The sequence below is a fragment of the Lemur catta genome, chromosome 6, assembly GCF_020740605.2.
Source record: "Lemur catta isolate mLemCat1 chromosome 6, mLemCat1.pri, whole genome shotgun sequence".
NCBI classification, from domain to species: Eukaryota; Metazoa; Chordata; class Mammalia; order Primates; family Lemuridae; genus Lemur; species Lemur catta.
Genome location: NC_059133.1, coordinates 11163177 through 11190370, shown reverse-complemented (window position 1 = coordinate 11190370; position 27194 = coordinate 11163177). Strand labels below are relative to the sequence as shown.

Below are 27194 nucleotides of genomic sequence, written 5' to 3'. Positions count from 1 at the left end.
TGCTAGCTGAATGGACCCCTCTCGGCCAGGGGGACCCCAGAAACACCTTAAAACTGAGTTCCCAGCCATGACGGGATGGGAGAAAGAGCAATTACATGTGTATGACTTCCCTTCATGAATATTCATGACTCCTAGAGCTTGTTGAATACCTATATCTGACCACCCCACTCAGTATGAAATCCTGTTGCCTTTTGTCTCTTCTTTAAAGCACAGGTGCCTGGCTTCTGGCCAGGGCTCTACTTCCCAACCTATCGAGTGACCGCCCAACAGGCTGCTACCCCTTATGAGAACTAAAGCTCTCCTTCTTCTAAAGTATAAACCTCATTAACTAAGCAATGTGCCTTAGTTAACAGTGGCCTCAAGGGGCCAAAGAACCTTCCTGTGTCAATCCGGCTCTCCCGGGTCAACTCTCGCCAGCCGTGAGCTTTGGGTGGCCCGTGAGTGTGTGACGACACGCAAGCTGTTCTCCACCATAAATCAGACTCACTCACAGTGACAAGAAAACCACAAGGCCACTGTGTTCCAGTCAGTGCACAAGGGCACATTCAAACAAACAGCTGTCTGGGAGAAAGAGTATTTGAAAGTAATTTGAACCCTTCCTTGGCCTCTCAAAAACACGAAAAAGGTTTGTGTTGAGGCAGAAAGAGGAAGATGAGTGTGTATTCTTTTTGTCATTGTGGTTAATTTTTCTTTTATATTTTACTTTCTGAGTTACTTATAACTATATTGAAAACAAGGATGTGTCTCATATTTCATTGTACGCTGTAGCAGAATGCTGTGTAAGTACTAGGGGTTCTGAAGGGATTGGATAATACTGATTCATTTAACTGCTTTGTTGTTGAGGTCTGACTGACAACAAGAAGCTGTAGATATTTAGAGTGTACAACCTGATGTGTTTGGAGGTAAGTTTTGCACCAGGCAACCACCAAACCACCCTCGTTATCAAAGCCATAAACTTACCTGTCACCTGGGAAAGCTTCCTCCTGCCTCCTTAGGTTTTCTCCCCTCTTGCGGTAAAAGCGCTTAATCTAAGATCTACCCTCTTAGCCAATGTTTAAGTATACGTACGGTACTGTTAATCACGGGCCTTACATTGTACAGTAGATCTCTGGGTATTTATTGTGCATACAAAACTTTGTACCCTTTTACCAATACCTCCCCATTTCTCCCTCCCCACAGACCCTGGCAACCCCCTTCTACTCTGCTTTATGTGGGTGACTATTTTATATTCCACATGTAAGTGACATCATGCAGCATTTGTCTTTCTCAGCCTGGCTCATTTCGCTTGTATAACGTCCTGCAGGTCCATGCATGTTGTGGCAAATGGCAGGATCTCCTCGTTTTGCAAAGCTGCATAGTGTTCCATTCCACGTGTGTGCCACATTTTCCTTACCTGTTTTTCCACCAATGAGCATCTAGGTTGTTTCACATCTTGGCTACTGTGAACAGTGCTGCAACGAACATAGGAGTGCTGAAATCTCTTCATGATCCAGGTTTCAATTCTTCTGGATACATACCCAGAAGTAGGATTGCTGGATCACACGGTAATTCTATTTTTAATTTTTTGAGGAACCTCTGATTTCCATAGTGGCTACCAATTTACATTCCCACCAGCAACATACAAGGGTCCCAATTTCTCCGTATCCTCACCAATGCTTGCTGTCTTTTGTCTTTTTTACGGTAGCCAACATAACAGGTGTGGGGTGATATCTCATTGTGGTTTTGATTTGCATTTCTCTGAGGATGAGTGATGCTGACTACCTTTTCATTACCTGTTGGTCATTTAGGTATCATCTTTGAAGAAATGTCTACTGAGGTCCCTTGCCCATTTTTTACGTTGGATTTTTGTTGCTTGTTTTGTTTTTGTTTTGCTTTTGAGTTGTAGGAATTTCTTATACATTTTGGGTGTTAACACATTATCAGATATATGGTCTGAAAATATTTTCTCCCATTCTATAGACTGCCTTTTCACTTTGTGAATTGTTTCCTTTGCTGTGCAGAAGCTTTTTAGTTTGAGGTAACCTCACATGTCGATGTTTACTTTTGTTGCCAGTGCTTTGATGTCACATCCAAGAAATCATTGGCCAGTGCAACGTCTAGAAGTTTTTCTCTATGTTTTCTCTTATGAGTTTTATTGTTTCAGGTCTACATTTAGATTTTTAAGTCCATCTTGAGTTGATTTTTGTGTATGGTGTGTCTTAGTCCATTTTCTGTTGCTGTAACTGAATACTACAAGTCATTTATAAAGAATAGAGGTTGATGCAGTTCTCAGTTCTGGAGGCTGGGAAGTTCAAGAGTGCTGGCCTCATAGAAAGAGTTTGGAAGTATTTCCTCTTCTATTTTTTGAAAGAGTTTCAGATTGGTGTTAATTCTTCTTTAAATGTTTGGTAGAATTCACCTGCGAAGCCACCTGATCCTAGATTTTTCTTTGTTGGGAGTTTTCGGATTATTCCTTCAATCCCCACGTTTGTTACTGTTCTGTTAATGCTTTCTAGTTCTTCTTGGTTCAGTCTTGGTATATTGTATGTCCCTGGGAATTTCTCTGTTTCTTCTAAATTATCCCATTTGTTGGCCTGCAGTTGTTCGTAGTCCCTTATGATCCCTTTTATTTCTGTGGGAACAGTTGGAACGTCTCCTCCTTCATTTCTGGTTTTGTTTATTTGCATTTTCTCTCTTTTGGTTCTTAGATTAGTTAAGGGTTTGCTAATTTTGTTTATCTTTAAGAAACACAATTCAGTTCACCAATTTTAAAAATTGTTTTCCTATTCTCTATCTCATTTATTTATGTTCTAATCTTTATTATTAACATTTCTTTCCACCTGCTAATTTTGGGTTTGGTTTGTTCTTTTTTCTACTTACACCTTGAGGTGTACAGTTAGGTTGTTTATCTGAGATCCTTCTTGTTCTTTAATGTGACATTTATTGCTATAAACTTCCCTCCTAGTAATACTTTTACTGCATTCCATTAGATTTGGTATGTTATGTTTTCATTTTTATTTGTCCCAAGATATTTTCTAATTTCCTTTTTTATTTCTTCTTTGGCTTACTAGTTGTTTAAGAGTGTGTTAATTTCCACATATTTATGAATTTTCCTATTTTCTTTTTGTTATTAATATCTAGTTTTATTCCAGTGTGATCATAAAAGATACTTGAAATGATTTCAGTCTTCATAAATTTGTCGACTTGTTTGATGACCTAGCATATGATCTATCCCAGTGAATTTTCCATGTGCACTTGAGAAGAATGAATATTCTGCTGTTGTTGGGCATAATGTTCTATATAGATCTGTTAGGTCCATTTGATCTATAGTGTTGTTCAGTTCCGCTATGTCTCTATTGATTTTCTGTCTGGATGATCTATTATACAGAGTGGGGTAGTAGAAGTCTCCTTGTTTATAATTTGGTATCTTATTGTCACAAAGAGTCTGTTCTTATGATCTCTACTTTAACATTAATGCTGGTCAGTTGTGTCTGCAATGTAATAGGGAGGGAAGTATAATGTCTTGTCATGGCCAGGAACTGAGTTTTTAAAGTTTCTCCGGGGTCCCATTGGCCAAGAGAGGGTCTGTTCAGTGGTTGGGGAGGGTTAGGATTTTATTTTTAGTTCTCAATCTCGTGTGATAGTTTTTGACTTGAAATCTATTTTGTCTGATACAAAGATAGCCATCTCTGTACTCTTTTGGTTACCATTTGCATGGAATATCTTTCTCTACTCCTTTATTTTTAGCCTATATATGTCCTTAAACCTAATGTGAATCTCTTGTAGACAGCATATAGTTGGGTATTGTTTTCTAAAAAACATACATTCAGCCACTCTGTGTCTTTTGATTGAGGAGTTTAGTCCACTTACATTTAAAGTAATTATTAATAGGGAAGGACTTATTACTGCCATTTTGTTCTTTTTTTTTCCTCCATGTTTTGTAGTTGTCTTGTTCTTCTATTCTTTTCTTGTCCTTCTTTGTGGTTTGATGATATATTGTAGTGAATGTTTCCTCTTTATCTTTTGTGTATCTACTGTACTTTTTTTAATGTGTGGCTACCATGGGGATCACATCAAATATTTTATAGTTATAATGGTATGTTTTAAGCTAATAATAACTTCAATTGCATATAGAAACTGTACACTTTACTCCCCCCACCCTCACACACCCACTTTATGCAATTGATGTCAGATTTTACCTCTTTCTATATATTGTTTCCATTAACAAATTTCTGTGGTTATAGCTATTCTTACTACTTTTGTCTTTTAATTTATATTACTGTTAAACACCATTACAATATTACAATATTCTGTGTGTGTCATTATATTTACAATTAGGAGTGAGATTTATACTTTCATATCCTTTTGTGTTGTTTAGCATCTTTTTATTTCAGCTTGAAGAACTCCCTGTAGTACTTCTTGTAAAGCAGGTCTAGTTCTGATGAGCTTCCTTAGTTTTTGTTTATCTAAGAGGTCTTTCTTTTTCTTTTTCTTTTTTTTTTGTTTTAGATGAGATCTCACTCTGTCACCCAGTCTAGAGTGCAGTGGCATGATCATAGCTCACTGCAGCCTTGAACTCCTGGACTCAAATGATCTTCCTGCCTAAGCCTCCTGAGAAGCTGGGATTACAGGCACATGCCACTGTGCCTGGATAATTATTTTATTTTTTGTAGAGATGGGGTCTCTCGATGTTGTCCACCTTGGTCTCAAACTCCTGGCCTCAAGCAATCCTCCTGCCTCGGCCTCCCAAAATGCTGGGATTACAGGTGCAAGCCACCATGCTGAGCCATCTTCATTCTTAAAGGGCAGTCTTTCTAAGTATTCTTGGTTGGCAGGGTTTTCTTTTTTTTTTCCTTTCAGTGCTTTGAATGTATTATCCCTCTCTCTCTTAGCCTGCCAGTTTTTTTCTGAGAAATCTACATATAGTCTTATGGGGGCTTTCTTGCATGTGACAAGTCTCTTTTCTCTTGCTTCTTTCAATATGTTTTCTTTGTCTTTGACTTTGGACAATTAAATTGTGTGTCTCAGTGCAGACCTTCTTGGGTTCAACCTATCTGAGACTTTTGGGCTTCATGAATCTGGATATCCCTTTCTCTACCTAGATTTGGGAAGTTTTCAGCCACTATTTCTTTAAATGTGATTTCTACCCCTTTCTCCTTCTAGAGATCCTATAATGCATATAGCAGCTCATTTGATGGTGCTCCCATAGGCTTTCTTCACACTTACGTTCTTTTTTATTTTTGTTCCTTTAACTGGATAGTTTTAAATAACCTGTCTTTGAGTTTACTGGTTCATTCTTCTGCTTGATCAAGTGTTCTGTGAAATATCTCTATTGAATTTTTCAGTTCAGTCATTATATTCTTCAGCTCCAGGATTTCTGTTTGGTTCTTTTTAATAGTTTCTATTTCTTTATTGAACTTCTAATTTTATTTTTTTGTTTGTTTGTTTGTTTGGCTTAGTGGCTTCTTGGTATCTTCTAACTTCTAATTTTATTCATCAGTTTTCCTGATTTTGTTCAGTTGTCAGTTTTCTTGTGACTCAGTGAGATTTTTAAGACAATTATTTTGAATTCTTTGTCAAGCATTTCATGAATCTCCATTTCTTTAGGGTCAGTTACTAAAGCTTTTTGTTTCCTTTGGTGGTGTTATCTTTGCCTGATTCTTCATGACTCATGCAACCTTGCTTTGGTATCTGTGCACTTGAAGGAGTAGTCACCTCCTCCACCCTTTACAGACTGTTTTTGGTAAGTAAGAACATTCTCCTGCTGGGTCACCAGACAGACGGGACTTCCTTTAGTACCATGGGTAAGCAGGGCTGGAGCCAAGTCCACAGGTGCTGCTTCTGGATCTGGAGCCAGGTCTGTGGTGGTGGGCCTTCTACTGAGGTATGGGCCTGGCTTCTCAAAGCAGCTTTCCTCAGTTTTCAGCTACCCCAAGGGGTTGTAACCTCTTACCTGGGTCCCAAAGCTCTCACAAAGGCATTTTTGTCCAGGGATGGTTGCCAAATTATTGTTGGGGGGTGTGGTGTCCAGGGATGGGGATGTCTTATTCCACCATCTTGCTGACATAACTCCAGGAGGTATATTCTTATTTCACAATTATAATTAATCTATACAAAATTACAGCAGAAAACTAGTCTGCCTGTATCTGATAAGGCAAGATCATATAGATCCATACTGTTCAATATGGTAGCCACTAGCTGCATGGCTATAGAGCACTTGATATGTGGCTAGTCCAAATTGAGATGGGCTATAAATGTAAAGTACACTCTGAATGTCAAAGACTTAGTATAAAAATATATAAAATAGCTAACTAATATTTTAGATAATAATTCTAATGATCACACATTAAAGCAATATTTTGAACATATTTCATCAAATAAAATATATGATCAAATTAATTTTATCTATTTTTTTAATATAACTATAGAAAATTTACAACTATATTTGTGGTTTGCATTAAGATTCCACTGGACAGCACTGATGTAGACAAGAAAATAAAAAAAGAGGAAGATTATTTGAATGAAGAGTTAGGGTTTGTGGGGACTAATATATAGCACCTCTTTTCTCCCACTCAAGTTCAGAACCAATGAAGAGGTAGATAAGAAATCATTCAGATGGAGATGAAGGTATTAACTTTACAAAAGTTGTTGGAGGAAGTGGTTTTAGGTTGGTTGAACAAGTTGGCTTGATATTGCTTCACCCCTGAATTAGACTCTCTTTACAGCAGCCCTATAAAGCTCAGGTGCACAGAATAATGAGTGTTCTTGGCAGTACAGCAGATCCCAAATCAATGCTGGTTCCTTCCTGCCAACTTCTCTACTATGTAACTCACTCACCCTGCCTTGGAGTTGGTAAACAAGAGGATGGAGAGAGGCCAGAAATGTTACTTGGATGGAATTCCTCCACATGGAAACAGAAGAAGTAGGGAATGGGATCTTTCTATTACTTTCTAACTTTCTTTTAATTAAGCATTGGATTTAACCATTAAGTCCAGTGTCAGCAAGGTGGCAATGAACCGTGTAGCAGAGCAGCCCTGCTCTTACCTGCACCACGTTGCTGCCTTGGTACCAACCACTGTTACTGTCTGAGTCTTCCCAGGTGTGCTGTTGGGCAGCATAAATTTGCCACTATTGGGGGTTCACGATGCCCCCGATATAACTGGCTCCCTGGGCAGTGTGTGCTGCAAGAGATGGGAGAGACAAAGACACAAAAAGTAAGGTGAAAGAGTGTGGGGAAGTCAGGGGACCACCAGCATTCCCATGAGCCAGGTGGCACTGACTGAAATCTAGCACTCATTTTTTATTCTCTTTTTCATGCTATAGATTACAATGATTTCACATGAAAAACTCATGGGTTACAATGTGTAGAAGTTTCAAGTCTCCCCTAATAGTCACCAGATGCCTTAGCTAATTACTTTTTTATCTATAGAAGTAGGAACACATAGCTCGTTACTAAGCACAACTAGCCTTAAGGTATGTACAGATAGTATCTTTGAACTCAGCAGCTGTGGCCCATTGGATTGAGGAACAAAGAGATTAGTACTTCTTATTGGGAGGTTAGCTCCCCATTAACTGAGGTGTTCTACTGAAAAAGGGGAAGGAAAGAACTCAAGATGATGTTTTTAAGGATTGGAGCCTGACGTCCCTTCTCCTGGGCTGCTATTTTGCAAACTTCCTTTACAGCCGTGGGTGGCTTTCATGTCAAGCCACTCTGCAGCTTTTTAGGCATGAGGCCCCTCGGGCTTTAAGGTGGGAGTCTGCTTTGCTGTACTCCAAGATTGCTGGAATGTCCCCCAACTAGGCAGTTAACTTCTGCTCTTATCTTTGGCTCCTGTTCAGGCAGGATTCCTTCACCTCCTCTCCTCCCACACCGCAGAAATGGGGTCCCTAAGCCCCAGTGGTCTTATCCCCATCATGCCACCAGGAGGTTCTGAAAGGGGTCAGATAAGAACGTTGATTACTTCTAAGGTCTTGCTATAATCAGAGTTAAAATTTTACTCTTTTTTCCTATTCCTCATCCCAAATGACATCAAGTCATGTTCAATATAGCTCTGTAGAGATTTAGCAATGAGATCAAGATTTAACACAAAGATGTTCCATAGTAAAATGCTCACAATAAGAAACCCCATATTACATACAAACTTCCTTCCAATGTGAATTCTTCAGGAAGAAATAGTAACGTCTAAAATTCAGTCTCTTTGCAAATTAAAAGATAAAGAAATTCATCTGAAATCAAATTGTGTTGCCTTAATGAGTTAAGAGTTCAAAGAAATCAATATCTTTTAGAGTCCAAATGAATCAAAAGTCCAAAATCAAGTTCTCTGATAGAGCCCAATGCAGTTTTTAAAGTAACATAATCATTATTCCCAATGTCTTATTGTCTCCAGTTTCAGCTAACGTGGTTATTTTATTTAAGCTTTAAATTTTGAGAATAATTTCAAACACAGAGAAGAGTTCAAGACTAGTACAAAGAATTCCTGTATGCCTTTTGTCCTTGTTAACAGCCATTAACATTTTGTCCCTGCGCCAGTCATCAATTTGCTGCCGCTCAGCTCCAAGTCCGCTCTGCAGTGCCCTGCTGTGATCCCGGAGCTAGACTGTCTTGGTATTTCTTTTTTGCCAGCTGGCTCCATGATTTTTTCATTGTGGTAAAATGCACTTAACATAAAAATTTACCTTTTTAACCGTTTTTGATGTACAATTCAGTGGCGTTAAGTATATTCACATTGTTGTGCAATGTGCCTTGTCAGAAGAGGGCACGTTGCAGGAAGTAGAAGCTTCTCCTGGCTCTGATGAGGGCTCCTTTAGTTGTTCTTATGGAGCTCGGCCACCGGGTGCGACAGGGTGGTCACCCTGAGTTAGACAGCATCCCCAGAGGCAACCTCCAGGTGCGTCCTATGGGTGCCCCAGCCAGCTTCCCAGCTGAGGCTTTCCCTGCGGGTGGCTTCTGCCCCGCTGGGTTCCCAGTGAGGTCAACTGCACCCCCCACCCCCCAACACTGTGAGTTTCTTCAGCACCCCAGTGGGCAGGACCCTGCTTTCAGCCTGGGCCTGCAGCACCTCAGCAAACTTCTCTGCCTCCTCCTTTAAAAAAAAATTATTGTGAATAAAATCTACCACTCTTCTCTGAGTGAAGCCACTGTTTGGCTGTCTGAATTCTAAAACCTTGAGAAAGCTTCCGTGATAAGGCCAGTATAATGCAGCGATGCATGCCTTGGAACCTACAGACAAATGCAAGGGATTCAGGATTAGCCCTTAAATGGTACCCTCTTGAGGTCCTGAAGGTGGATTAAAATAATATATTTAGAAAAGAGGAACAGAATTTGGGGCAGCTGAATGAACACAGCCTACACATGTCTGGCACTAACAATTTTTTTTAAGCTGGGTAAATGTAATTCATTCTCTTCTCTCTCTAACTTGTGATAAATTATACATAACATAAAATGTACCATTTTAACCATTTGTAAGTGTATTCAGTGGCTTGAAGTATTAGTACATTCGCATTGTTATGATACCATTTCCACTATCTACCCTCAATAACTTTTTCATCATCCAAACAGACACTATGCATCCATCAAACAATAACTCCTCATTCTTCCCTTCCCCTAGCACCTGGTAACCATTGGTCTACTTTGTACCTCTATGTGTTTGACTACTCTAAGTCCCTCATGTAAGTGGAATCATACAGTACTGGTCCTTTTGTGCCTACTTTACGTCACTTGGTTTAATGTCTTCAAGATCCATCCGTGTTGTAGCGTGTATCAGAATTTCATTCCTTCTTAAGGCTGAATAATATTCTATTGTGTGTGTACACCACATTTTGTTTATCCATTCATTCCTTGTTGGACATTTGGGCTGTTTCTACCTTTTGCTGCTGGGGATATTGGTGTGAAAATATCTGTTGGAGTCGCTGCTTTCCTTTGTGCATATATCCAAAGTTGAATTGTTGGATCAAATGGTAATTCTATTTTTACTTTTTTGAAAAACTGCCATACTGATTCTCACAGCAGCTGCACCATTTTACATTCCTACCAACAGTGCACAAGGGTTCCGATTCCTCTGCACCCACGCCAATGCTTATTTTTTTTTTGTTTTATTTTTTATAGTAGCCATCCTAATGGGTGTCAGGTGGTATCTCATTGTAGTTTTGATTTGCATTTCCATAATGATTAGTGATGTTGAACATCTTTTCATGTGCTATTGACTATTTATATAACTTCTTTGGAGAAATGTCTATTTAAATCCTTTGCCCACGTTTTAGTTGAGTAAGGGTTTTTTTTTTCAGTGAAAGTGTCTTGCTCTGTCATCCAGGCTAGAGTGCAGTGGCAGAATCATAGCTCACTATAACCTCAAACTCCTGGCCTCAAACGATCCTCCCACCTTAGCCCCTGAAAGGGCCAGAATTACAGGCATGAGTCACCATGACTGGTGGGTTTTTCTGTTATGGAGTTTTAGGAGTTCTCTCTATATTCTAGATATTAACCCCTTATCAGATATATGATTTATAAATATTTTCTCTCATTCCCTAGGCTGCCTTTGCACTCTGTTGATAGTGTCCTGTGACACACAAAGTTTTTAATTTATCTATTTTTTCTTTTGCTGTCTGTGCCTTTGGTGTCATGTCCATGAAATCATGGCCAAATCCAACGTTGTGAAGCTTTGGCTCTATGCTTTTTTCCTAAGAGTTTTATAGTTTGAGCTCTTAACGTTTAGGTCTTTGCTCCACTTTGAGTTTATTTTTGTATGTGGTGTTGGGTAAGGATACATCTTCATTCTTTTGCAAGCAGATATCCAGTTTTCCCAACGCCATTTGGTGCAAAGACTGCCCTTTTCCCGTCGAGTGATTTTGGTACCCTTGTCAAAGAGCATTTGATAGAATATGCGCAGGTTTGTTTTTGAGCTCTCTATTCTATTCCACTGGCTGGTACGTCTGTCTTTATGGCAGTTCCACAGTTTTACCACAGCTTTGCTATGCATTTTTTTTCTTTCCACTTGTTTTTTGTCTTTTTCCTTTTTTTTTTTTTTGAGACAGAGGTTCACTCCATTGCCCTGAGTAGAGTGCTGTGGCGTCATCATAGCTCACAGCAACCTCAGACTCCTGGGCTCAAGTGATCCTCCTGCCTCAGCCTCCTGTGTAGCTAGGACTACAGGCACACACCACGATACCCGACTAATTTTCTATTTTTAGTAGATATGGGGGTCTCATTCTTGCTCAGGTTGGTCTCGAACTCCTGAGCTCAAGGGATCCTCCCACCTCAGGCCTCCTGGAGAGCTAGGATTACAGGCATGAGCCTCTGCGCCTGGCTAAAATTGTGAAATCAGGAAGTGCTGTGAGTCCTCCAATTTTGTTCTTTTTCAATATTGTTTTGGCTATTCAGGGTCCCGTAAGAGTCCATATAAGTTTTAGGATGGATTTTTCTATTTCTGCAAAAAACATTGCTGGGATTTTGATAGGGATTACAATGAATCTGTAGATCTCTTTAGGTAGTATTAACACCTAAACAATATTAAGTCTTCCAATCCATGAACATACAATGCCTTTCCATTTATTTATGTCTACTTTACCTCCTTTCAGCAACATTTTGTCGTTTTCAGTATACAAATCTTTCACCTCCTTGGTTGAGGGGCATTAATAATTTAAAGATGTCCCCGTACACACTAGTTCCCTAAGCAAATATAGAACACGGCTAATGTTGCAGTTTCAAGGTGCTTAGTGCAGCCCTGGCTGAGAAATCCTGAAAGGAGGGAAAAAAATTGTTCCCTACCCCTCTGTATCAATACCTAAAAGACCTTTAAACAGAGTTTTTCTTTCCTATAATTGATTCATTGCCTCAGCTGCACCTGTTTCCTGTTTACTGAGGCTGGCATCAACTAAGAGCTATTCCAGTAAAAAACAAACAAACAAAAAATCCTGGCTCTATTTAAAGCAGCCAGTCACGAGAACAAGGCCACCCAGCTCCGTGAGTGCCAAGTTCATAACCCCACATAACCTATGTAACCCAAAGCCGAAGGCCTGAATTTAGGTTCCAGCAACATGGTCTCTGAGTATTATTTTGCTACGTAAATTGCACTCGTTGTACACTTTTCAAAGTTTCTGGCCCCATGCAACGACCCAGGCATAGACACAAGAATTAGGCAGATGGAGATAAAATTAGTGCCTTAATTACGGATGAAGCTTTTGGGGAATGAGGTTTCTTCCCTGTGAGCCACGTGGGTTTGTGACTGTTTTACCCGCACCGGGCAGGTTTCCTTCCTAGGAGCAGGCATTCCGGGCGGCTGCAGGCCTCCCCTGGGGCTGCCTCTCTGACACCCACCGCTCAGAGGAGCAGAACAAGATACACGCTCTCCCACAGGCAGGTAGAGCCTTTAAAAAGTTGAGAAGAAGGGGCCGAGCTGTGCATGGCCCCACTCCTCCAAAAATTACAGATAAAGTCCTCCTCCTCCCTGGGGAGAGGCTGGGAGCATGGCTCTCGTGGAAGTTCCTCCACATAGAAATAGGAAAAAGCAAAGTAAATGTTTCCTCCTGTATAATGCAATTTAAAGACTTAATTTACACCTATAAATTTGTTCCTAACAAGCAGAGAATGGACTGTTTTCAAATGATTGGGGGACATCTGTAATAATATATCAAGCACTAATCTACAGAGAAAATCACAATAAGATTTTTAAAAAAGAGAAAGAAATTATACAGGCTCCATTCTGTAACCATATTGCAATAAAACTACAACTGAACAACATAAGGATAATGAATTGCTCACTCATTTTCTATTTTTAGTGATTTTACAATATTAAGTGTACAGCTTAATGGATTAATTTTTATATACTTATCCAGCATATAACTACCATCTGATCAAGATACAGACTATGTCTAGCACCCCAGAAGTCTCCTGCATCTTCCCTCCCAGTCCAGACTGACTGTGTTTATTTTCTATGGGTACCATGACAACCTATCCCAAACTTAGTGGTTTAAAACACCCACTTACTATTTCACAGTTCTGTAGGTGAGAAGTCCAGGTAGGGCTCAAGCGGGTTCTCAAGCTTGTCTTGGCCCTTGACAAGGCCAAGGTCAGGGTGTCGGCTGGCCTGAGCACCTGTCCGGATGCTCTAGGGGAGAAATCCCTTCCAGGCTCGTCCATGTCATTGGCAGAATTCATGTTCTTTTCATGCTTTCTAGAATGATGACTCGGTCCTTCTCGCACTTTGACTCTCATAACTTCCTCTTCTGCTGCATCTCTTCCACCTCATGCCAGGAAAGCCCTCTGCTTCAAAGGGCCCATGTGATCCGATTAGGTCCATCCATAGAATCTCTCTTTTTTTTTTTTTTTTCCTTTTTGAGACAGAGTCTCTCTCTGTTGCCCAGGCTAGAGCGTGTGGTGTCAACCTAGCTCACAGCAACCTCACACTCCTGGGCTCAGCCTCCCAAGTAGCTGGGACTACCAGCATGCGCCACCATGCCCGGCTATTTTTTTCTACTTTTAGTAGAGACGGGGTCTCACTTTTGCTCAGGCTCGTCTCGAACTCCTGAGCTCAAGGGATCCTCCTGGCTCAGCCTCCCAGAGTACTAGGATTATAGGCGTGAGCCACCGCACCCGGCCCATAGAATCTCTTCTAATGTCAACTGATCAGTAACTTTCATTACCTCTGCGAAGTCCCTTTGCCAGGTAACATAACATATTCATAGTTTCTGGGGATTAAGACGGGACATTTGGGGGCTGTCATTTTCCCTGCCACATCCACCCTTCCGATTTCCGTCACCATGGATTAGTTTTGCCTGTGCTTAGAATTAATATAAATGAAATCATACAACATGTATACTTTTGCACTTGAAGGTATATCTGTGAGACTCACCCATGCAGTGGTGTGTAGCTTTAGTTTATTATTTTTTACTGCAGTGAATAGTCCATTATATGAATATACCACAATCTATTTATCCATTCTAATGGTGATGAGCATGTTTGGGGCTACTGTAAATGAAGCTGTTTTGTATATCCATCCTTGTTAATGTATATTTTGTAGGTCTTGGATATACACCCAGCAGTAACATTGCTAGGCTGTACATTGCCCCAATAAGTACATCTGAACTGTTTTCTAAAGCGATTGCATCAATTTTCATTCCCACCAGTAATGGAGTAGAGAGAGTCCCGGTTGCTCCACATCCTCACCATTTGTTGGTATTGTCACTTTAAAAAATCTTAGCCATTTTGCTGAGCATGTAGCGATACCTTTGTGACTGTGGTTTTAATGTCTGTCTCTTTCATGACAAATGCTGTTGAGTAGCCGCGTGCGTACTGGCCCCTTGAACATCCTTTCTTGTGAAGTGACTTTCCAAGCCTTTTGCCTGTTTTATTGTTAATTTTCTTATTGATTGTAGGAGTTCTTTACATTTTTCTATATATAAGTCTTTTGTCAGATATATTTATCACAAGTATTTTCTCTCGGGTTGTAGCTTGAAGCACTAACAACTTAAAGGTGGTCCCCAAACTGGTACTCTCTTACTGGTATAAACCCCCTTTACCGGTACATATATTTTTAAATTTGTGGTGCAATGCACATAACATAAAACTTACCATGTAAACCATCACGACATGTACAGTTCAGTGGCATTAAGTGCTGTCACACTGTTGTGCAACCATCACTGTCATCCATCTCCAGAACTTTTTCATCTTGCAAAACTGAAACTCTGTACCTATCAAACCGTAACTCCCCATTCCCCTCCCTGTAGCCCCCCCGCAACCGCCGTTCTACTTTCTGTCTCTACAAATCTGACCACTCTAAGTACTTCATATGAGTGGAATCGGACAGCATTTGTCCTTTTGCAACTGGCTTATTTCTCTTTGAATAATGCCTTCAAGGTTCATCCATGTTGTAGCATGTGTTAGAATTTCCTTCCTTTTCAAGGCTGATTAATGTTGTCTATAAATACCACAGTTTGTTTATCCATTCATCCATTGATGGACACTTGGGTTGCTTCTTACTGGTATATATATATATATATATACACACATACATATATGTATTTTTTTTTTTTTTAATGAGACAGTGTCTCACTCTTTCACCTAGGCTGGAGTGCAGTAATGCGATCATAGCTCACTGAAGCCTCGAACTCCTGGGTTCAAGTGATCCTCCCATCTCAGCCTCAGGAGTAGCTGGGACTGCAGATACTCACCAACAAGCCTGGTTTGGTACATTTTAATGTACAGAATTTCTTAACGTTAGTAAAGTCCAAGTTATAAATTTTTCTTTTATTATCAGTATCTTTAATGTTACACATAATATTTTCATATTCTAAGATTATGAACATAGCCTCCTGTGATTTTTTTCTACAAGATTTATTGTTTTACTTTTAATACTTAACCTGCAATTTATCAGGAATTGATTTTTATGTATGATGTGAGGAAGGGATCAAGAATCACTGTTTTCCCGCATGGATACCCAATTGACCATCACCGTTTGTGACAAGACCATCCTTCTCCCTCTGCATGGCTGTTATTGTAAATGAGGTGATGGTATCTACTCAAGGTTAGACAAACAGACCAACAGAACATGCACAGTTTGTTCCTGGAGTCTCCATTTTGTTCCACTGATCTATTTACAATACCACATTTTAATTACTGTGGATTTATAATAAATCTTGACAGCTGGTAGTCTAAGTATTCCAACTTGTTCAGATCCAGGATTGTCTTTGTTATTCTGGGTCGTTTTCATTTCCATATAAGTTTCAGAACCGGCCTGACAATTTCAATAAAAGTACCTGCTAGGATTTTATTGAATCTACAGATCAATTTGGAAAGAATTGAACTCTTAACAATATTGGATTTTTCAATTCATAGTATCTCTCCATTTATTTAGATCTTTCGTTTGTTTCAGCAATGCTTTGTAGTTTCATTGGCTTGAAAATTTTTTGCTGGATGTATTCTTAGGTGTTTGATGTGTTCCAATGTCATTATAAATTATTTATTTCATTATGGTTTGTTTCTTAGTGTGAAGAAATACAATTGATTTCTGGGTATTGACCTTGTATCCAGGGACCCTACTAAATTCATTATTAATTCTAATAGCTTACCTGTAGATTCTTCTGGAGTTTCTATATATACAATTACGGTTGACCCTTCAACACCATCAGCTTTGAATTGCATGGATCCACTTCAACACAGACTTTCTTCCACTCTGCCACCCTGAGACAGCAAGACCTCCTTTTCCTCCTCATCCTCAGCCTCCTCAGCATGAAGATGATGAGAATGAAGACCTTTATGATGATCCACTTCTACTGAATGAATAATAAATATATTTTCCTCTTTCTTATGATTTTCTTAATAACTTTTTCTTTTCTCTAGCTTATTTTATGGTAAGAATATAGCACATAATATATATAACATACAAAATATCAAATGTCTTAATCAACTGTTTATGTTATCAGTAAGGATTCTGGTCAACAGCAGGCAGTTAGGATTTTGGGGAGTTAAAAATTATATGTGGGCCGGGCGTGGTGGCTCACAACTGTAATCCTAACACTCTGGGAGGCCAAGGCAGGATGATCTTTTGAGGCCAGGAGTTTGAGACCAGCCTGAGCAACAGCCAGACCTTGTCTCTACTAAAAATAGAAAAATTAGCTGGGCATGGTGGGAGGCTGAGGCAGGAGAATCACTTGAGCCCAGGAGTTTTGAGGTTACTGTGAGCTATGATGATGCCACTGCACTCTACCCAGAGTGACAGAGCAAGACATTGTCTCAAAAAAAAAAACAACTTACATGTGAATTTTTTACCATTTGGGGAGCCAGTGCCCCTAACCCCCGTGTTGTTCAAGGGTCAACTGTATAACATCTGCAAATAATCAAAGTGATTTGCTACGATTGGAGGAGAAACCAGAAACTCACTCATGGGCTACGAAATGTGAGTTGAAATGACATAGCTCATTTTCCAACAGAGCCTCAGAACTAATCACACAACTCCGTCCCACTGCAAGGAGGCTGGGACGTGCAGAGAGCAGAGAGGATATTTGTCCAGCACTTCTGTTACTTGAATGATGTCTCCAGTGTGCTGAGAGAGAATGACTGGCAACTCAGGATCTGGCACCCCGTGAAAACACCTTCGGCAAATGAGGCCCGAGAGAGATACTCTTACATGAAAACTGGCTTTGCCCATCGCCCATGTAGGTCATCACCACCAAGCGCCTGTCCTTGGTGTCACCGGGCTTCACCCATGGAACCGGCCCTGAGCCAGACAGGGCTGTAACGCACCCACCCCTTCCACCTCAGGGAACCAGGCAGCCACATGGGGAATGACACACAGGAGACTCGAGAATTCCGTTCCCTCATCTCCCAGAGAGAGAAAGGAGGATGAATGAGATGCCGCAAGCGGGCTGGCAGGGGGTGTTTTTGTTTGTTGAGATACTTTTGTATCTTGCTTTCCTCTCTTGGGCAGAAAGACGGAGTTCTTTGATATTCCGAGGAGAGAGAGAGAGAGAGAAGGAGACAGAGAACAAGAGAGAAGGAGAGAGAGAGAGAAGGAGAGAGAGAGAGAAGGAGAGAGAGAAGGAGAGAGAAGAGGAGAGAAGCTAAGATTGACTGTAGTGCACACTCTGGCTGCCCAGCACTTGAACTACAAACTCACTTTCTCAGCCTCTTAGGCGTCAGAGTGAACACAGGTGATCTGCTCTGGGCTGGAACTGGAAGCTGGCTTGGAGCTGGGTGCAGCAACTGACATGTCTTGATCCCCGTTTGAAAAGAGAGTATTTCCGTGTATATGTGGGATAAGAGCAGTTTATGAACATTATTTTCTGTTACCGTGTTTTCTTCATTCAATTCCTGTGTGTGTGTGTGTGTGTGTGTGTGTGTGTGTGTGTAGATGTTGGGCAGTCAAAGGGTTTGTCCGTAGGGGACATTTGTTATTCTCTTGGCCCATTAAACACTTTTCCTCCATTTGGGGGGCTCCCTGCCTTGCAGGTCTCAGTGGGGTGCAGAGCGTGCCGCTGACGGCTGCAGCCGGGCGCTCACCCAGCCTCTCTGGAGCAGAGACTGCCAAACAGATGCACTGCGCTGGATTGAGATCATGAGCTCCGTCCAGAATCTATTCCGGGGATAATGGCAGCAGCTACATCCTGTTTCCAGAGCCAGCAGTAGAAGAGGCTCTGGTAGTGTTTCCAGCACTGGTGACACTGGTGACACTGGTGCTGCAGTTAGAGGTATCTGGGCCCCGCAGTGCTTCCTGCTAAACCAATTTTCAGTGTGATTTTGGGTGTTGTTCCTGGGTGTGTTGCTTTTGGATACAGATTGTATACGGACCTGTTTTTCTTCTCTCCTAGAGAGTCTCTGGGATACCCCATGTTCTTTAACACACTGCTTTTCTGAGTGAGCCAGTTTCCGTTCATTTCTGTGGTTCGCAGCTAGGAATGCTGCCTGGGTTAGGAGTGTACCGGCTCCGGTAACTGAACAGCCCAGTGGTGCCTCTGCTTCAGGCAGGGCTGGATCTAGGTGCTCTTTCGTGTGTCCCTCTCAGGTCAGCTTTTCTCCAGGCAGGTGTCCTTCCTAGGCAAGACACCAGCGATCGACTTTGTTCCTAAAGCCAGCAACCCCAGAGAAAGGGGAACGCATCTCCCCTATTTCTCCTGCCAAAGTCCTGGGGATGGCTCAGACTGGTCTGGTTTGGGTCCTATACCTTTGTCCGAAGTAACCAATATGGCAGAGGTTCCCAAATTAGCACCTGAGAGCCTTAGTGTCACAGTAATTTTTCCACAGCATCCCTATATCAGTGAAATACCTACTAGTTCAGTTACTAAGTGGTTAGGTCCAAGCGATTTGTGAGCCACCGCGCAGTATGGTCCCGGGGACAGGCCGGCTGAGTCAGGCACCCACCCTGGGGCGGAGGAGGTATGGCGTATGATTGACAGCCTCACCAAGTGCTAGAACCACAGTTTGTTGGGCAAAGCATAAAAGATGTACTGCATTTCCCTGTCCCTGATGTCCCGATCTTGGCAGGCCTGTCTGACGTGGTGTTGGGGCAGGGGGGAGTCAGCCGGAGACCCGGCCTGGGGGACGAGACTCTGTGGGGCACGTCCCGCTTGTTTATGTGACACTCAAACCCCCATCCGAACTCCAGCTACCTCATCTGTAAAAACAAGCCATGCCACCAAATGTGGGGGCTTGACAGCGGCCAAGCCGTGACCCAGGATGGCGCGTCTGGGAGGAGGAGGCCTTGGACGTGAGACAAGGGGACGACTGAGTTGCGTCCCTCCTTCTTTCTTTTGTCCAAAATCCCAATAAACAGATCTCTTTCTTTTGTAGTTCCTGTGCTGTGAGGGTGAGTCCAGCAGGCCTGGAGCTAAACAGGGCTGTTGTACCAACGTTCCTGCCTGTCACTGACCTTGGTCCAGGCAGGAAGCCTGATGAATAGCATTGCTTTGCAAGCATGGGCCCAAGGCAAAGTTTGGAGTGGTTTGTGCCAACTTGTCAGCATTGTTTATTGACAATAATAAGATTGATTCATTCTTGGTGGGCCCCCGGGGGCTCTGCTGTGGAGGCTGGTTGTGTAACACAAATTTGCCTTTTGTCACCGGTGAAACGTAAAATCTCCAGCCAGGCTATCGTGGGCTCCTTGGTTCTGAGCTGATGTGTGCACCTGTCAGGGTCCCGTACCTGGAAGAGGAAGTGCATTCTGCCACAGGCATCCAGAAGACAAGACAGGAAGGGCCCAGACCTGGCCCCGCCAGCCCCCTCGCCACGAGCCAGCGTCAGGCTGTGATGCACGTGTCACTCTCGTACGCTGCTGTCCGTACCCCCTTGCCTGTGATGAACGGTAGGTCTGCCAGCATCGTCATTTCGGGCCCTGTAAATCTTCGTTAGTAATCAAGTCCTGATTAACCGCCATTGTTAGTGAAGTTCCTGCTGTAAAACTGGCTCGATTCTGTCTAATGGGGCCGGGGAGGACACAGGTGTGTTAGTCTTTAATTTCTTAAGTGAATCCAGGTGTCGCTCTGCTCGCAGAGGACTCATGTTTAAAATTTCGATGGACATGGCCGAGTTCACGCTTCCACCAGCAGCGTGCAGAAAGGCCCATGCACCACACCGTCATCCAAAACTGAGGCACTGGGTCATGTTTAGTTTTGCCAATCTCAGAGATGAAACATTTGATGTTGTTGCCTGAACTTGTCCTTGGCAAAACCAAGGATGCCAGGGCAGGACTGTAGCTTACCTGTCCCCCTCGGTGACTTGTTCAGGAGGTTGCCTGAAGCATGTGGTCCCTGCAGCCCCTGTGGAGTAAAGAATCCATTATTCCAGAGGAGACGAGGGCAAGCCAGAACTTGTGGCTAAAACACTATAAAAATATTTCAGTCTGGGGTCGGGGGTACATCAGCATTCAAGGTTCATCCTTTTAACATTTAAGGGACTTCTTCCAGATCACAGGTACAGATGTCTGCATTCTACTTCTCCGCACCGGCTGCCTACTCGAGTTTCAGTGCAAGGAGCCTGGCCATGGCCTGCCACACCTGTTCAGATGCTTGATTGCTGATACTTTTCTTGTTATTTTACAGATGCTCTTTATATATTGTGCATATTAACCCATGGTCTGTTACACGTGCTGCAAATATATTCAGCCATTTGCATTTAATTTTGCTTATAGTGTTTTCCTCTATTCAGAGCTTTAAATTTTAACATAGTCAAACATTTTCCTTCAGGTACCTGGATTTCATGCCATGCTAAGAAAGGCCTTTATTAATCCAACATTATAAAAATATTCTCCTATATTTTCTTCTGGCATTTTTAAGCTTTCATGTTTTATGCTGTCAAATAAAAAAGGATGCTAAACTTTATTATATTTGTGTGGATATATGTTATTAATATGTGTTCTAGAAATTGTATGAAATTCTTAGAAATCTGGTATGTCCTGGTATACAGTTATTAGTTTTTTTTGTTTGTTTGGTTTTTTTTTTTTGAGACAGAGTCTCGCTTTTTTGCCCAGGCTAGAATGAGTGCTGTGGCGTCAGCCTAGCTCACAGCAACCTCAAACTCCTGGGCTCAAGCGATCCTTCTGCCTCAGCCTCCCGAGTAGCTGGGACTACAGGCATGCGTCACCATGCCCGGCTAACTTTTTCTATATAGATTTTTAGTTGGCCAGATAATTTCTTTCTATTTTTAGTAGAGACGGGGTCTCGCTGTTGCTCAGGCTGGTCTCGAACTCCTGACCTCGAGCAATCCACCCGCCTTGGCCTCCCAAAGTGCTAGGATTACAGGCGTGAGCCACCTCGCCCAGCCCAGTTATTAGTTTTAATTCTAGCTGTTAAGTTAAAATGCTGTATGCCACAGAAACACCAACATTTCCTTATGAAAGTTCAGATGAACTCTCATCAGATCTTTAACCACGGCCATTTACAGTTTTCTGTCCTACACAGGCAGGTACTGTGTTACTCTGAGGCTGTCCTGAAGGCTTTCACAAATATGATACAAAATTGCAAGAGAGTCATAAAAAAGATTCAAACATGTATAAGATTCTGAAAATTTTAAGATCACACCATTGAGCCGGGGTTGTTCTTAGCCTTACAGCCCCGCAAACTGAGGCCGGATGACTTGACATGGACCTCAGAGAAACCAGCACGACAGCTCACACGCTGGCAGCTTTCACGTCTGCTGCTGTGCCGCTCACAGATAAAGTTCCCCAGAAACTTGGCGAGAGCCCCAGGGGTGTCCAAACTGTGAACCAGGAAAACCCATTAGACTGAAACTGCCGTGCCAGAAACGAAATGCTGCTTCTATGTCAGCAAGTCAGGAACGGTAGCCCCAAATCACAAAGAGCTAAAAGATCAGATCCAGGTGCGCCACCAGACTCGGGGAGCAGAGTCAGTTGATCTATTTAGCTGGTTAGATCTTGGCTCTTGGAGACCTTGGTTTCACGGAGATGCCCTTCCGTGAAACCCCAGGGAAGAGGCGAGACTCTGGACAAAGGCCTGAAATGGCCTTAATAAAGCAACCGCAATCAAAATAATACTGACGCTATCTGACGATCACGTTGTCTTTTCCTGTATGACTCCGTTAATCCTCCCAGCGATCGCTGAGGTGTCCCCCCAGGTTGAAGGAGAGCAGGCAGGCAGAGGTTCATCCACTTTCTGAGGCCGCACAGCGAGTGAAAATTTAGGGAAAGCCTAAATCTGAACCAGGCAACCCAGCCTCAGGGTCCGTGCTCCTGACGCTGTACTGTCCACGAAGTAAGGGTTGGGCACAAAGAGATCCCGGGAAGGGAAGGAAAGGAAACACAGGGAGTCAGCCAGGTGGTCTCGCTGCTGGCACCTCCCCCTTCCCTACACTCTACACCTCTCTGTCCTTCTCCCAGCGGCTCCTTTCCCCTCTGCTTACTTTACCCTGTGCACAAAAATAAATAACCTTTCCTTGGGAAGAGCTCACTCGCCTAACCGGGGAGAGCAAGGAGGAAAGCCTGGGCTGGAGATGGCCAGATGACATCTGGGGCTCATGTAGTCCCAGGACCAAGTCTCGGGGACAGAACAAGCCAACGATTGCTCCTCCGTAACAAACAGGCTGGGAGGAAGTACCCACAGGCCGCGTTGGGATGGAGCGTCGCCAGCCCAGGCAGGGGCTCGGTGAAGAAGCCTGGCTAGGCAGGCGCCGCCCTCGGGGCTGGGCATCTCCTGGGCCTCCCCTCAGTCTCCCCTTCGCCCCTCCAGGACGCCTTCCGGCTGTTCTGCCCGGGACTGACGATGCGGGTGCGTTTCCCATCGAGATGAGACCTTAGGGCTCTGCAGAGTTTTGACGGAAGAGCCAAGGCCTGTGAATGGCCTCAGGCCCCCGGCACGAATGGGCTGGGGTCTCCCCAGTGTGCAAAGGCAGGTCCCTCACCACGTGCTGACTCCTCCCAGCCTGCGAAAGGTGTGTCTATCTTTGTGTTTTTAATTTGCATTTGCCTTAATTGTAAATTACACTCATGCACCGTACAATGACATTTCAGTCAACAGTGGACCCCATACACAATGGTGGCCCCATAAGATTATAATGCTCTATTTTTACTGTACCTTTTCTATATTTAGATATGTTCAGATACAAAAACACTTGCCACTGTGTGACAGTTGTCTGCAGTGTTTAGCACAGTCACATGCCGTGCAGGTTTTATGCCAGACGCCTCGCTGTGCGGCAGGCTACACCATGCAGGTGTGTGTGGTGTTTGCACCACGATGAAATCGCCCAGCGATGCATTTCTCAGAATGTATCCCTGCTGTTAGGTGACGTATGACTGCACTAATGAAATGGAGCATCTTTTCAAACATACAACTTGCCGTCGGATAGCCTCTTGTGTGAAGTGTCCATTTTTCCATTAGACTATTTGTCTTTCTCTTATTAATTGTAGGAGCTCTTTATAGTTTCTGTCTCCGGGCCTTCCGCTGATCAGGGGACCATCTGGTAGCGATGGAGTCACGTGCGCATTAAAATCCAAGACGTGCTGGTTAGTCTGAGGCTCCAGGCTCCCCTTCGTGCTTTACAAATAGCACATGAACCAAGAAGGCGGGCGGGGCGGAGCTGTCCGCGGTCACGGTTCTGTTCCAAGGTAAATATACTCTTCCCTCTGAACCATCCATTACAAGAGTTTTTTGGCGAGAAGCCCCAAATACGCAAGCGACTCCCCCGAGTGGCCGTCTATATACGGCAGCCGGAACCCCTGGACACCTTGCTCAAAGCCACCTCGGCGCATCTGCCCGCAACTCCAGCGCTAGAGAGTCACGTTTTGGGGACCCAGCGCAGAAGCAAAACGTGGACCAAGCTGCGCCCACACTGCGTGAGCACAGGGGTGACTTCAAGTAAGTACTTTTGTGGAATGAACCCTCATTTCCTTGGCTACAACGAGCGAGCAACATAGACACAGTCACCTTGGAAGGCTCTTTTGAGCAGTATGTGAGAAAATGGATGTAAGTCTTTTTTTTTTTTTAATTAAATAATATGGCAGTCAAAAATGAGTTTGTATGGCGGTTATCCTGGACGGTGAAGTCAAAAGTGATTTGTGTTCTCTTCCTTTTGCTCATCAGAAGCGTCTACATTTCCTATAGGAGCGTAGAAAAGCATGTGTATGTAGGTTTTGAATAAAAAGTTAAAAAGACATAACCGTCATCAGTTTCTAGATAAATCTTAAAAAGTCAATCTAAGATATTATTAAGAATCAAAATGTCTTTTTTCCTATGCTCCCAAGAACTAATGACATGCCAAAGATTATACTAAGATATTAAAAAAACACCAAATTTTCACACACATGCACAGCCGCAGTTCTCGGGAGGGTTTCTGCCCTTCCAGCTTTTGTCGTTGCCGCTCCACCGTGCTTGTGCCGCACGTGGTGGGAGGTCTGAGGTCAAAACACTCTGCCACTCAAGACATCCCTTTGTCGTGTTCGAAGTCTAATAACTTCCCTGGACTTGTCCCGGTCACCGTGCCCGGGGACGGAGGATGCAGGTGCATTTTCATTGCTACGGTCGCCACTCTGTGACCGTTTTCCTGGGACATGGTGTGTTCTGTCACATCCAGAAAGAGTCCTTGAAGTTTATCTTTAAATACTTGTTCTGTTCACATTTTTCAGTTTTCTTCTTTGAGGATTCCCATTAGCATATGTTGGAATCAGCAAAATTCTGCCTTATTCCTTATGTTTTTGCTAAACATTTTTAGCATGCACTTTCACTTCATTTTGCTCTCTTATCTCTGTCTTCTGTAGCTCTCACTTAAAAAAAATAGTATCTGTTTTCTCTTGCATAAAGTCCAATGAGCATTTATTTTTGTGATGACTTTTCCCCTCTCTGCTTTCTTAAGTTCCAGCAGCTTCCAAATATCCCCCCTGCCCTCTGGCCCTGTCTGCTCTGAGCCCGAGCATCTGTTTTGTGCACCTGCGTGGTAGAGGAAATTGCTCCACTCACGTTTCAAAAACCAATCCTAATGTTCATCAGCTTTTTGGCAACACTTTTCCGGTCAGTGTTCTTTATCTGCCATTGGTTTTTGGTTCGGTTACTGTCTTCCTTTTTGTCTTGTCACACATAGCCTACACATTTGAACTGTGGTGAAATATATATAACCAGAAATTCGCCATTTTAACCCTTTTTTTTTTTTTTTTTTTTTTGAGACAGAGTCTCGCTCTGTTGCCCGGGCTAGAGTGAGTGCCGTGGCGTCAGCCTAGCTCACAGCAACCTCAAACTCCTGGGCTTAAGCGATCCTCCTGCCTCAGCCTCCCCAGTAGCTGGGACTACAGACATGCACCACCATGCCCAGCTAATTTTTTCTATATATATATTTTAGTTGGCCAGATAATTTCTTTCTATTTTTTTTAGTAGAGACGGGGTCTCGCTCTTGCTGAGGCTGGTCTCGAACTCCTGACCTCGAGCAATCCACCTGCCTCGGCCTCCCAGAGTGCTAGGATTACAGGCATGAGCCACCGCACCCGGCCCATTTTAACCATTTTTAAGTGTACAGTTTCGTGGCATTAAGTACATTCAGACTGTTGTGTAACCGTTACCACCGTCCATCTCCAGAACTTCTTTCATCTTCTTACACTAAAACTCTATACCCATTAAATAGTAACCCCCCCATTCCTCCTGCACCTCAGCCCCGGGGAAACACTGTTCTACTTTCTGTCTCTGTGAGCTTGACTACCCTGAATAGCGCAGAGGAGTGAAATGATACAGTATCTGTCCTTTTGTGACAGGCTCGGTTCACTTAGCGTAATGTCTTCGAGGTCCATCAGTGTTGTGAAACGTGTTGGAATCGCCTTCCTTCTCAGGGAAGAACAACGTTGCATTCTGTGTGTATCGCATTTTGTATACTCCTTCCTCTGCCAATGGACATTTGAGCTGCCTCCATATTTTAGCTATTATGAATAATGCTGCTTCATAATCCTTGGTATACAAATATCTCTGAGACCTGCTTTCAGTTCTTTTGCATATATATATACACAGAAGTGGAATTCCTGGATCATATGGTAATTTTACTTTTAATTTTTTGAGGATTGTTTTCCATTCCCACCAGCAATGCACAAGCGTTCCATTGTCTCCACGATCTCACCAGCCTTTACTATTTTCTGCTTTTTTCATTTTTGTTTTTGATAACAGGTATCCTCAAGGGTGTGAGGTGGCATTTCACTGAAGTTTTGATCTGCATTTCCCTAACGATTAGTGATGTTGAGCATCTTTTCATGTGCTTATTGGCCATTGCTATATCTTCTTTCAAGAAGAAATGTCTATTCATGTCCTTTGTCCATTTTTAAATTGAGTTGGTGGTTTTTGCTGTTGAGTTAATATTTTTTTGTGTAGACCCTGTGTGAGTTGCTTTTTTCATGGACCAGCTATTTTTAGGTGATTAAATAGGAAAAACGCCAGAGTGTGTTCTAGGCTGGCAAAACCGTTCTTTTTTTTATTTCAGGAAATCATGGGGGTACAAACATTTTGTTTACATGTTATGACTCTGCCACATCCCAACCACGATTTAAGGCATGCCCTTCCCCCCCTACAATGCTTACCACGTCCATTAGTTGTGAGTTTACCCACCCCCAAGCCCCCTACCCCCAAAGAATATTACTACTGTGTGAGCACCTTAGTGTTGATCAGTGAGTGCCATTTTGATGGCGAGTACGTGTGGTGCCTTTTCTTCCATTCTTGTGATACCTCACTTTGGAGGATGGGCTTAAGCTCTATCCAGGAAAATATAAGAGGTGCTAGATGCACTTGAATGTTTATGGCAGCACAACTCACTATAGCAAGGATGTGGAAACAACCCAAGTGCCCATCAATCCATGAGTGGATTAATAAAATATGGTATATGTATACAATGGAATACTACTAAATTATATATATAAAAAAAAAACCAACCATTCTCTATGACCTGGATCTCCTACCTGAATTTTTAGTCTGTATTTTTCGCCGGCGATGGAATTGGTGGTTTCCAGACCGTCTGCAGTGCACAGTCCTGTCTTCTGCCTCAGATGCAGCTTGTCTCCATGTCTCCCCATCTCGTCTTCTCCTCACTGCTCTGGGGACGGGCACATTCAGTGCCACCTGCACACCTGCATCTGACTGTTTTAAACATGGTGCTTTATATTTGCACATTGGGGATGCCCGTCACCTTGGAGAGGGGCATTTTCCCCAAACCTGCAGCTATGAGTGTCCTCTCCCGTCTTCCTCCCACAGCCCTGCTCCTTCCCGTTGCTCTGGGTATCTTTTAATCTATTTCATCTATTAATATTTTCCTTAAT

General features: G+C 42.8%; 1 long non-coding RNA gene across 1 annotated transcript; it reads right to left on the bottom strand.

Moving 5' to 3' along the window:
• Positions 1-7148: 7148 nt before the first annotated feature.
• LOC123640488 lies at positions 7149-26868 on the bottom strand. Its single transcript, XR_006735998.1, has 3 exons — positions 26838-26868; positions 20166-20223; positions 7149-7160 (listed from the first exon to the last, which is right to left on the bottom strand). It is a non-coding gene; the product is annotated as an uncharacterized LOC123640488 (long non-coding RNA).
• Between the last annotated feature and the right edge of the window lie 326 nt (positions 26869-27194).